This window comes from Coenobita brevimanus, chromosome 101 (genome assembly GCF_032717465.1).
Source record: "Coenobita brevimanus isolate Jiangsu-jjx chromosome 101, ASM3271746v2, whole genome shotgun sequence".
Taxonomy (NCBI): domain Eukaryota; kingdom Metazoa; phylum Arthropoda; class Malacostraca; order Decapoda; family Coenobitidae; genus Coenobita; species Coenobita brevimanus.
This window is the reverse complement of record NC_137054.1, coordinates 10,791,639-10,804,591: the sequence shown is the minus strand read 5'-3', so window position 1 is coordinate 10,804,591 and position 12,953 is coordinate 10,791,639. Positions and strand designations below refer to the sequence as shown.

General features: G+C 42.3%; 1 protein-coding gene across 1 annotated transcript in view; it reads left to right on the top strand.

Moving 5' to 3' along the window:
* The first annotated feature begins 1,021 nt into the window (after positions 1–1,021).
* LOC145414861 (uncharacterized) overlaps positions 1,022–12,953 on the top strand; it is a 265,294-nt gene continuing 253,362 nt past the window's right edge. The window contains exon 1 of the mRNA XM_080284284.1: positions 1,022–1,136. The gene's annotated coding sequence lies outside the window, so the exon portion shown is untranslated. The remainder of the gene's footprint in view (positions 1,137–12,953) is intronic.

The window sequence follows — 12,953 nt, the reverse complement described above, 5'->3', positions numbered from 1 at the left end:
AAGGAAAATGAAGGTGTCGAGGGAACGAATGAAGGAAAAAATGATAAATATAAATGAAAGAAAGAAAATGATGAAAGAGAAATGGGCGATGGAAACAACGGAAGAATGAGAAAATCGTATAAAAGGAGAATGAATGAAAACTTGCAGAGGAAGAAAGAATGTAATTAAAGTGGAAAAAGTGAGAATGAGAAAAGAGTAGTGACAAAAGAGGGAAGGAAGCAGTGAACGAAGGAAGGAAGACAGGAATGAAGATGAAAGAGGAAACAACGTAAGAAGGAAAGATGTAGGAATGAGAGTAAAGAAGATAACGAAAGAAAGAAGGCAGGAGGAGAATAGGGTAACAACGAAAGAAAAATGAAGAGGAGGAGGAAAGAAGAAAAAAGATTAGCAATGGAGCATGGGGGTGAAAGAATGTAAGCGAAAAATTACTGAAGTGAAGACAGAAGAGAAAAATGTAAATAATGCAGGAATGAAGGAATGGCAGAATGAGAGAGAGAGAGAGAGAGAGAGAGAGAGAGAGAGAGAGAGAGAGAGAGAGAGAGAGAGAGAGAGAGAGAGAGAGAGAGAGAGAGAGAGCGAAGTGGAGAAAGTAAGAGTATGAAGGAAAGAAAATGAGAGTAGAGGAAGGAAGAAGTGGCCCGCTTAGTGAACGATATTGTAAGGTGCGGTGTGTGTGTGTGTGTGTGTGTGTGTGTGTGAGAGAGAGAGAGAGAGAGAGAGAGAGAGAGAGAGAGAGATACCCTGCCTTACACACACACACATACGCACACACACTCATACACGCACACGCACACACGCACGTACTGACCATAAGCCTAAGTAGCGACGGCGGGCGGTGTGTGTATGTGTTTGTGTGTGCGTGTGTGTGTGTGCGGTGGTGTTTGTGTGTGTATGTGTGTGTGTACGTGTGGTGGTGGTGGCTGGTGGGGCGGTCAGTCAGTCAGATGTGCTGAAGCGGCCGGCGTGTAGTGTTGTGTTGCTCCGCCGTGCACTCCCTCCCTTGCACACAGACACACACACACAGTCTCTCTTCACCCTCCTCCCGTGGCAGCCCCAGCTCTCCGTCGCCCCCGCCCCATCAGCACCTCCTGACCACTACCCTCTCCTCCAGGCCCCCTTCAGCGTTGTCCTGGTGAGTGTTCAGTGCTAGGGCGGCCCAACTCCGTGGCTGGTGACTCTGGCCTTGGCCGAAGGTGAATCCATTAAAGTAGCTCAAACTAGACCCCTAGAGACGGACACTAGCACCGCCGCACACACATCGCCTTCCTCATGGGCGGCATCACAACGCCCTGGCCTCACCCACACGCCCACATTATCACAAGAGGCTTCGTAGCACTTTTTTCTTAGTGAGTTATTTTGGCCAAGTGTACCTTATTGGCGTATTACATCTTGGCATTCTCACGTGTTACTGATATCATTTTATTATCGACATAGTATTTATCAGAAACAGTGAAGTGGATACTGAGGTGTAATATACAGAGTACGTCACTACGCACACCCTCCCCACTTCAGACGGCTTCGTAACAACTCCGTGGCGATTTATGTGGCATATTGCACCTTCGCATCCTCTACTGTGATCTGTACATCGTGTTAATATCGAAAATAAATTTAGTAACATACAAGAGAATTTTGAGAGGGTGGAATTATAGATGACAAACATTTTCGTGGCAGTGTGGTGATTTGTGTGGCGTACTTTAGCTTGTCATTCTCTAGTGTGTTAATTGTGTCATTATGAAATCGACATGACATGCATCAGAAACGTACAGGATCGTTGCAACTCGTCCTTTGCGGTTTATTTTGCATATCACACCTTGGCATCCTCTTGCATCAGCAGCATACGTAGCACCACTTCCCTGGGGATTTATTTGGCGCATTACTCCTTGACATTCCCTTGCATCAGTAACATACGTAGCATCTCTTCCGCACCGATATATTTTGCATGTTGCACCTTGACATTCTCTTGCACCAGTAACATACCTGTACATAACACCTCTTCCTTTGGTGTAGTATAAAACGTTTTCAATATGGACATCAATTACGTCAATAAGTTACACGAGGAAATTGAGAGGGTCGTATTCTAGGCGCTGTTAGAGACTTCGTAGCACCTATTCCTTAGCGATTTATTTATCCCTTGACATTCTCTTTCATGTTGTTTATTTTGTCTTAATATCGACACAGTTTGCATCAGTAACACAGAACCTTATATTGAGATGTAGTGTGGGGAAAAAATAGCTACCCATACACGCACACCCACATGAGACTTCGTAGCACGTTCGTAACACCTCTTCCTTGGCGATTTATTTGGCGTATCATACCTTGGCATTCTCTTGTGTGTTGTCCGTATCGTATTAATATCGACATAGATTGCGTCAGTAATATACAAGATCCTGGCACCTCCTCCTCAGCGATTTATTTTGTATATACACCCTAATAATCTCTTGCATCAATAGCATACGTGGCAAAATAAAAGGGTGGCATAGGAAGCTTCGTAGCACCATTTCCGTAGCGGTTGTAGTGTATTGCACCTAGACATTATTCTTTGTAATATGGTTTTGGCATCAGCATAATTTCTTCAGTAACATACAAAAGGGAATTGAGGGGGTTGATATTTAGACGACATAGGAAGCTTCGTAACACCTTCTCCTTGGTGACTTATTTTGCCTGTTACACCATGACATTCTCGTGTGTGTTCTTTATATAGTTTATAATATCGACATTGTTGGAATCAGTAATATGGAAGAGGATATTAAATGTAATGTGCAGAATAAATCGCTAAGGAAGAGGTGCTACGCAGTCTCCAAAGCCACTTAGGATCGTGTGCTTGTCAGGTAGGGGAGGCTTCGTAGCACCTCTTCCTTATCAGTTTATTTTTATATTACTCATTATTCTCTCTCTCTCTCTCTCTCTCTCTCTCTCTCTCTCTCTCTCTCTCATACTTTACAAAAGAAAAACTAAAAACTATGTCGATACAGATATATATGAATAACATAAAATAGGTTATCAAGATGCAATATACGAAGTAAGTCGCCAAGGAGGAGGTGCCACGAAGCTTCTTGTGCCACCTAGAATGTGTACTTCTGTCACCTCCACGAGCGGAGTGTGAATGACATGGCTACACCCTCATTACAAACATATTAAATGCCATGTCTGTGTGATGAATGTCAGTCCCTCACTTCACTGTTACCCACCATCACATTCTCACACTCACCACCACACTCACACCACACCACCACACGCTCACACCCACCACCACACGCTCACACCCACCACCACACGCTCACACCCACCACCACACGCTCACACCCACCACCACACGCTCACACCCACCACCACACGCTCACACCCACCACCACACTCACACCACACCCCCACACACTCACATCATCATCCCGATCTCTTTTTCCCACCTTAGGATGGTGTGAGGTAGGGTTCAGGATGCAGGGAAAGAGAAGGCAGGCAAGAGGGAGAACCATCAAAAGCGTGCCGTGCAGATGCAATGATTCCAGCCAATAAGTCACATGAGCCGCTATGTTGAGGTGCTGTAGTGAGGAGTAAATATGTTCAAAAACAAAATCACACTGTATAATTATTAGCCTATGTGTCTGTTTGTCTCCATGTGCATAAATATTGTATAGTATTATAAAGTATAGTACAAATAAGTCCTCCTCTAATATCTGTCCACTTCTTCCTCTCGAATATATTTTTAGACGATTAATGCGCGTCCTTCTCAATCAGTAGAAGTAGACCCATAGGCGGCAAGTAAAAGTAAATGATCCTACTCATAAAGCGGATTCAAACCAAAGTACCTAGCTGAGGGGAATCGGATGCGCGGTATCATGGCAAGGATGGGGCAGGATGTAAACAGTGTCCGATTCCCCGCGCTGACCGCCTCCTCCAAAACGTTCCGCGCCTTGTGTTTACTTCCATCGGAACAGCGAGGTCCTTTGCATTCTAACCACTTCATTACCAAAAGTTTCTCGTTAGCTAAACATAATCGCCTTGAGACAGCAGTAATAATAATAATAATAATAATAATAAAAAGAAGTCGTCAGATTGAAGGAGTTATTATACCTCCTCCAAACAGACGATTTACAGTAGTTCAGCCGATTATTTAGATCAGCTGATTTTTTACTCTTGAAGGACTTGGTGACAGCTGTATCTGACTCCTCCAGTTCTTATTTCTATCCTAGGCTAAATAAAATCGTCAGGAGGTGGAATGAATCTACGTCATCGGAATGAAACAGTAACCCCTTCATGACGAGCGGATACTTTACATTTTATTCTTGAAAACTCAGAGGAGAGATTACAGGATTATAGGAGTTGAGGAAAACCTACCTCGTCACTATAAAATATGGTTTCTCCAAAATTAACAAGATCGTGTGGATGTTGCGAAAAAAAAGAAAAGGAAAGGAAAAACAAAAGAAAAAGAAAAAATGAAATGTAAAGTGTGTGCCTAAAGTGGTTAAGCGTGAGGGGGACAATTTAAATCTTTCTCCTTCCTGATGATTTATATTTTATTATTCCCGCCGGACGATTTTATTTTATTATTATTATTATTATTATTGTTACTTTTATTATTATTATTATTATTATTATTATTATTATTATTATTTTAAATGGTAGGTCTCTGGAAGGAAAGGGTTTAGGAGCAGTGGCCGTGTACTCCATCACCCCTATGACTTTTTAGTATATTCTTGAGGCCTCCAGACGAATTTATCTTACATCGCTTTCAGTTTATTCCAATACCCCCGGACGATTTATGCGGCGTCTTGCTACCCACCAGACGATTTTATCCTACATCGCTTTTATTTCATTCTTCCACACAGACGATTTTATCCAACATCGCTTTTACTTCATTCTTTCCACCCACGTCGATTTTATCCTATGTCGCTTTTACTTTATTCTTTCCACCCACGGACGATTTTATCCTATGTCGCTTTTACTTTATTCTTTCCACCCACGGACGATTTTATCCTATGTCGCTTTTACTTTATTCTTTCCACCCACGGACGATTTTATCCTATGTCGCTTTTACTTTATTCTTTCCACCCACGGACGATTTTATCCTATGTCGCTTTTACTTCATTCTTTCCACCCACGGACGATTTTATCCTATGTCGCTTTTACTTTATTCTTTCCACCCACGGACGATTTTATCCTATGTCGCTTTTACTTTATTCTTTCCACCCACGGACGATTTTATCCTATGTCGCTTTTACTTTATTCTTTCCACCCACGGACGATTTTATCCTATGTCGCTTTTACTTTATTCTTTCCACCCACAGACGATTTTATCCGCCATGGGAGACGCCCCTCGTACTATCGACCATTTCAGCCTATGATTTTTTTTTTTTTTATCTTATTCTTGCTACCACCAGACGATTTTGTTTTGAAGTTAATATGTGTGTATCAATGGACGGATGGTGGATGGATTGTGAACTTGGTGTATATATTTGTGTGTATATTTTGAGAATGTATGTATCTATGCATGTATGTACTTTTGTATATTTTTATGTATGTACGTATGTGGGGTATGTAAGTACAGTATGTGTAGTCTATATCTATCTACCAGCGAGTATTTATCTGTATCTATCTATCTACTTACGAGTATCTATCTGCGGTTCTACTGAGTAATTAGCTGAATTTTTCAGAGTTGATTAGTTAATATGTGTATTTCGTCAGCTTGGTGTGTATATTCTTTGCTTGGTGTGAGTGTATATACTGAGATAATGTTTTAGCCATGGTTTATTGGAGAAAGCTTAGCAACATGGGTGTGAGGACGGGGTGTTGGCGAAGCTCGAGTGATCAGCATTTACATAAACACGCCAACTCTCATGTGTTGTCTTGTTGTACTGGCCTGTGATGTGCTGTGTTGTACCATATTGTGTCGTGTGGCGCTGTTGTGTTGGGCTGTGCTGGAGTGTTGTGTTCTTGTGTAGCGCTGTGTTGTGTTGTGTTGTGTTTCTCTCTCTCTCTCTCTCTCTCTCTCTCTCTCTCTCTCTCTCTCTCTCTCTCTCTCTCTCTCATAAAAGAAAGAAGACTAGATTAATAATTGTCGACTACACGGGGGTCTTCAAGTCAGATTTTTATATACTTATTTATTAATTTTTGCTTATTTATTTGTGTTAATTATTGGTCATTGTCTAGACTGCAACAAGAAGCCGTCGAATTAACACTCCATGTCCCTACTTCATTTCTAGGTGCGAATAGGTTGTAGTGAAGAAAACCTCGCTCAAAGGCGTCATGGCCAGCCCGGATATCGAACTTGGGACTTTCTGGTTGCGGTCCCATTGTGCTTCCTGTTACACCACCTCCATAATTTAATACAGAAGATACTCATAGCGCAGAGTTCATTCATTTTAATATACTCTGTTCACTTTTAACCAGGTGTAAAACCGCCGTCTCTTCACCTTGAATGCAGAGCTGTAGCAAGAGATTAACACTGGAATGTGATGCCAGTCATGGGAAAGTGCTGTGAAGAGGATGTAGAGCGTAGCATTCACTTATTTCGCCACAGGACTTGGGGAAATGAGCTGCAAAAGGACGAAATGCTCTGCCAAGTTAAGGGGGACGAACTATATGTGAAAATTTATCGTCCTTTTATCAGTTTATGCCCCGTAACTCGATGACAGAAAGGAACAGCGCTGCCTCCTTGTCCCGTATTCTCGCCGGTTAAGGAAGCTTCCTAACACCTCTTCCTAAGCGAATTATATTGCTTAGTACACCTTGCCATCTTCTGTGTTTCTTAAATCATTCTAATATCACCATACTCTGCATAAGTAACGTACAAAACAGTATTAGCCAGCAGTATAAAAAAAATAAATCGTTAAGGAAGCGGTGTTAGGGAACTTCTTTAACTCACGAGAATACGAGCTCTTGTCACCCGCATCTTATTATGTTGTTAATCGATTGTTACAGTTCAATATTCAGGCTGGAAAGATTACAGTTTTACGCCAAGTTAGTGTGAACAGAGTATACAAACCTCACGGCATCATAATTACAGAACTTCATGATTTGTAGATTCTAGGGGCTGACTGGAATTTTGGAGAGAGAGAGAGAGAGAGAGAGAGAGAGAGAGAGAGAATTACCTGCTTTTTCGCCCTCAGACTGAGTACGGTACGCCATTTGTGTTTTCTTGATATCTCTTGACGATACCGTATTTATATTTTGGCGTAAGAGATTTTTTTTTTTTACTGGAACGGTTAAATCTGGCGTTCACTGACTCCTTTAATACGAGAGGTCTTTCTTTATTTTAATAGGATCGTCCGGAGGCACGAAGAGTAAAATATCAGTACTGATCATTGGGTTGAAGGGTTATTGATGGTGGAATACGGGGACTCCTTAATACCTTTTTGTAAGCGGTTCATTAGCATATTACATGTTCATTTTCTGTCATTCATATGTTTTAGTATCGACACAGCTTACCTCATTAACGTACAAAAAAGACAGAGAAATAAAATCGTCTTTCCCTTTCTTCGTTACTCGTAATATAATCATGTAACAGGAATCATCTTTTTCTGTGTAGCTTCGTGCCAACACCCTGGTCAAGCCTCACAACGCCCCAGTGTCATCACCTCTACGGCTTCAATCTGTCTACACCCTCTTGCAAACCACTCTGTTTATTTGGCCCGTATTTCTAGGTATTTCTACCGTGGAGGTTACGTATATGGCTGGATTTATGTGTTTGTCTCCTTTCAGCATAATTATGGAACTCTGTTGGATGGTACTGTATTACTGCTCCAAATTAAGTATGGTGATTGAGGACCATCAGAGGAACGAGTTATGAAATTTTTGACGAAAAAGGCGAAAAGTCAGTATCACACATTTTTCACCCTCGTTACTTGTTTCCGAAATTACAATTAAACACTGGGAGCAAACATTTCACTTTGCGATGGCATGGTTGCATTTGGTGTAATATTTAGACTATAGCCAGATGATTTTATTCAGATGAAGAAAATGTTGAGAGGCAGAATATTGTAAACTATCGTCTTCACCTTTTCAGTGCCAAAGGATCAAGTAGGGATTTCATCCCCAAGAACTCTAGACAATTCTGTTTAGTGCATGAATAATGTCGCTGTGAAAGGGTTAAGCATGAGCCCTTTACTCTTTCAAAACAACATTCGCAGTGTACTCATACGAATACAGTATGTAGCCAACATGGGGAAGGACTGACTCTAGCGTTCACTCGCCCTCCGTTAAGAAGTACTGGTCCTGCAATGAAGCAGATGCTGACTATGACAAAGGCCCGTCTTCTCTTCCGTTATGTATACACCCAAGCACTTCTACCTGACTAGTTTATTTCTGTATATAACACGCTAATGTAGTCTTGTGTGTTATTTATGTAGTGCGTCGATGTATATATATATATATATATATATATATATATATATATATATATATACACACTAGTGTGTGTGTGTGTGTGTGTGTGTGTGTGTGTGTATATATCTCTATCTATCTATATATATATATATATTTATATCTATCTATCTATCTATATTTATATCTATCTATCTATCTATCTATCTATCTATCTATCTATATATATATATACAATATATATGTATGTGTGTGTGTGTGTGTGTGTGTGTGTGTGTGTGTGTGTATGTATCTATCTATATATATATATATATATATATATATATATATGTGTACATATATATATATACATAGTATATGTGCTATGATAGTATCTATATATATATATATATATATATATATATATATATATATATATATACGTTTGTGTAAACACACACACACACGTGTGTGTGTGTGTGTGTGTGTGTGTGTGTGTGTGTATCCTTAGTTTATGTGCTGTGAGAGTATGTAGGAAATTTTTCTGTGTTTTTGGATGTTTGTACATAAGTCTCGCACGTTTGTGTAAAGGCAGTGCGTGCCTGTATTGTGTGTGTGTGTGTGTGTGTGTGTGTGTGTGTGTGTGTGTGTGTGTGTGTGGATAGCGATTCTCTCTCTCTCTCTCTCTCTCTCTCTCTCTCTCTCTCTCTCTCTCTCTCTCTCGAAGAAACCAAAGAAAAGAAAAAGGGAGGGAGGGAGGTTTGAGGGAAAAGAACTCGAGAAATTTGAGAGAGTGTAAGAGAGAAGAGGGGAGAGGGAAGAACAAGAAAGAGGGAGGGTTTAAGGAGGGGGAGTGTGAAGGCAAGGGAGGGTGATATGTAATAGGGGAAAGGGGGAACCGGGGAGGGGAGGTGAAGCCTTAGATGAGTTGGTGACCCTTCTTTCCCTCCTCTCCCCTCCATCTCTCCTCCCATCTCCTTTTCCCCTCCCCTTCCCCTCACTTCACCTTAATTCTGTCCTCCCCCCACCCGTCCCCTACTCTAGCTTCCCCCTTTTCCTTCCCCCCTACACTTACTCCCCTTCCTCTCCCCTTTCCCCTCATCTTCTCCCCTCTAAGCTCTTCTCATAAGAGTTCATGAGGCGCGCACACACACACACACACACACACACACACACACACACACACACACACACACACACACACACACACACACACACACACACACACACACACACACACACACACACACACACACACACACACACACACACACACACACACACACACACACACACACACACACACACACACACACACACGTCCAAGATCCCCACAAGCACACACGTATTATTTTACGCATGATGCACGGTGTAATGAAGTGTGACTGTGTGCGTTATTATACGTTGTAAACTTTTGTAATGGTGGGTAGGGTTGGGGGCAGGAAATATACCTCACTGTCACCAACCATATACACACAAAGCACACACGTATATTTGCACACATGATGCACCTTGTTATGAAGTGGGACTGTGTGCTATGATACGTTGTCAAGCCATGTAGTGGTGAGCACGGTAGGAGTTATTCGTCACTGTCACCAACCACACGAGTATACACACAAACTAAACGCAAGTACACACACACACACACACACACACACACACACACACACACACACACACACGTAGCAAGGAAATTTGACTCTGTGCCTTATGGTATGTTGTCATCCCTTGTACTAGTTGGACAGGGTAGGACGATTTCTCCACTGTCCCAACCATATCGTCTGTGTCCCAGGCTCCCACTTAGTACCTCTCCCACTCTCCTCATCCTCTTTTCTGAAGCTCTTACTCACCTCATCCCCCTTCCACCCTCATTTTTCATCTTCCTGCCTCATCTCATTTTGTCCACCAGTTCCGTATCTCCGAAGCCACTTATACGACCCTACTATTTCTCAGTGGGCTTATTACTGCTGTGATAGTGGGAGTGGAGTTGGGGTGGTTGAGAGGAAGTGAAGGAAGAGGAAGATTGAGAGCCAGGTAAAGAGATACGGAATGGATATATGTTTATTATCCCCTTTAGAGTGATGACGTAGATTTCCACTTTGTTCATGCTACTTACATGCAATTTTATTCAGCTTAGGAGAAACTGCTCCAGCTGGAAGAGTTAGGTGTAGCTTCTATGTCTCTTTCACAACAGGGAGGCTCACTCAGACTGAATGAAATTGTCTGGAAGAAACAAGGGCAAAAAAAACAAAAATAAAGCTTCTGACTGGAGTGAAAGGGTCAACATCTTGGGTCCAATGACATATTTTATATTTTTCCTACCGCCAGACGATTTTATTAAACTTAGGTCGTACATCTAGTAACGAATTGGTTAATGTAGGCTGTATAAAACTCCTCAGATTCGGAAAGCCTCTCCAGAACTGAATAAAATTGTCAGGTGATAGCAAGAATAACTAAATACATCATCGGACTGAAGGGGTCAGAAGGGTTGGTGTGGTATGTTAAGGGAAGAGGAGTCGTTACTGAGCAGGGAAGGAAATGCGTGGAGGCCCATTTAGTCCAGGCCACTGTACATTGGATACGGCATTAGGCAATAGATAGATACGTAGATAGAATTATAATGGGGACTGGTATTTAACCCCTCCACTGCGAAAAGGAATTTGTTTTAATTCGACACTACCAGAAGATTTTATGAGGATTATACTGTGAAATTTTCTGTACTACAGGAGACAAGCTTCGGACCCCTACGCCTCTTCCGGACTTGATGTTACTTTTGTGCTGCCGGGTTAAAAAAACTGTCCCAAAGAATCACTTCAAAGAAAAAAAGATTAATATCGGGATTGTTGCCCTCATCATCATCGTCATTGTATCATCATCATTATCGTCATCATGTTCGTCGTCATTATCATTAACATTGTCGTCATGGTCAGCAGTGGCGTAGTCAGGTCTTCACAAATGGGGTGGGTGGGAAAGGGAGTAGTGTTCGGTCAAGGTTTGTGTTGGGGGCTCCACGGCCCACGTCAGCAGTGACCTAGCCAGGTCTTCACAAATGGAGGGGGGAGGGAATAGTGTTGGACCCAGCATTATGGCGGGGGACCCCACGGCTCAGTGTTGCAGTGTGCGCACAATATATACTTGGAATTTTAAAATGCGGGGTAGGAGGGAGGCAAGGGACTGACTTCAGTGATCCCTCCCCCTGCCCCCCGGTAGCTACGTCACTAATTATCAGTCATTGTCATTGTTATCATTATCATCATCATCATCATCATCATCATCATCATCATCATCATCATCATCATCATCATCATCTCAACTCTTATTTCCTACACGAGATGGTGTGTAGTAGGATCCAGAAAAAAAGAATAAGAAAAAGAAAGTTTTTGGATCATCATCATCATCATCATCATCAGCAGCAGCAGCAGCAGCAGCAGCATCTTGGTCCTTATCATCATCATCCTAGCCTTAATTCCCGCCTACGATATAGAGTGAGGTAGGATTCATCAGCAGAGATAAAACACCGAGGTAGGAGGTCTTTCAAACAGCATCCCCTTTGAAATAGTTCACACATTCAGTCACAGCTTTAAGTCATCAAAATCCTGACGTTTTTAGAAGAGATGAACGTTTACTCTCATATTCACTGCTCATGTTGTTACCCAAGGCTCATCATACTTTGATAATATGGATAATCATAGTGTAAAACCAAAATAACCACCCAGCTGACGATGAAGCTAACACAGAGGATGATGTTTTAACACCTCAGATGTACCCTGATGTAATGATAGTGGTGACGTCATAAGGAAAATGGGTGTGTTGATGATGAAGTGTGTGTTGGTAATGGTGAGGGTGAGGGTGGGGTGAGGTGGGCTGGGCGGGAGGGCAGCAGTGATGATAGTGTGTTGTGAGGTGGGTGTAGGATCACTATCTATCAGTGACACCCAAATCTCCAGGGTATCTAGTCTACACATCAACGTTCAGTATCACTTTGAAATGTTATATACAGTATATATATATATATATATATATATATATATATATATATGTATGTATGTATATCACTTCGTTGCTAATGGTTCATAGATGTGCTGATATCCACAATGAAAATGGAAAAACGAAAATGTCCGGAGTGCTTTCACGTAATCACAATTTCAAGGGAGAACAAAGTATAAAATATATATATATATATATATATATATATATATATATATATATATATATATATATATATATATATATTATACACCCGTGGGTATGGTGGTGGTTGGGACGGGTGCAGCAGCAGGTCCCCCTGGCGGCGACGCCAGGCTTCACCCGGACTTGTTTATTGCCCAGCTTCCTACTTTTTAGTGGCTCCTTTGATTTATCCCCCGTCAGCGTCCACGCGGCCGTACCCGGGTCCACCGCGGCCGCCGTGACCCCACCCCGGCCACGCCATGGCAGCCCCGGGTTTGATGCAGTGCCACCCCTGCTCCGCACCACACTGCCCAACACCACCCCACTCAGCCCCTCCCCGCCGCACACCAATCTGCCCCGTACAGCCTCCCATTCCACTACCCCGCCTCACCCCGGCCTTCCCTGCCCCGCCCCACGCTGTACAGCCCAGCAAGCCCGTACTGCCGTGCCCCGCACCACCACTCTCTATAATACCTCCACCTAAT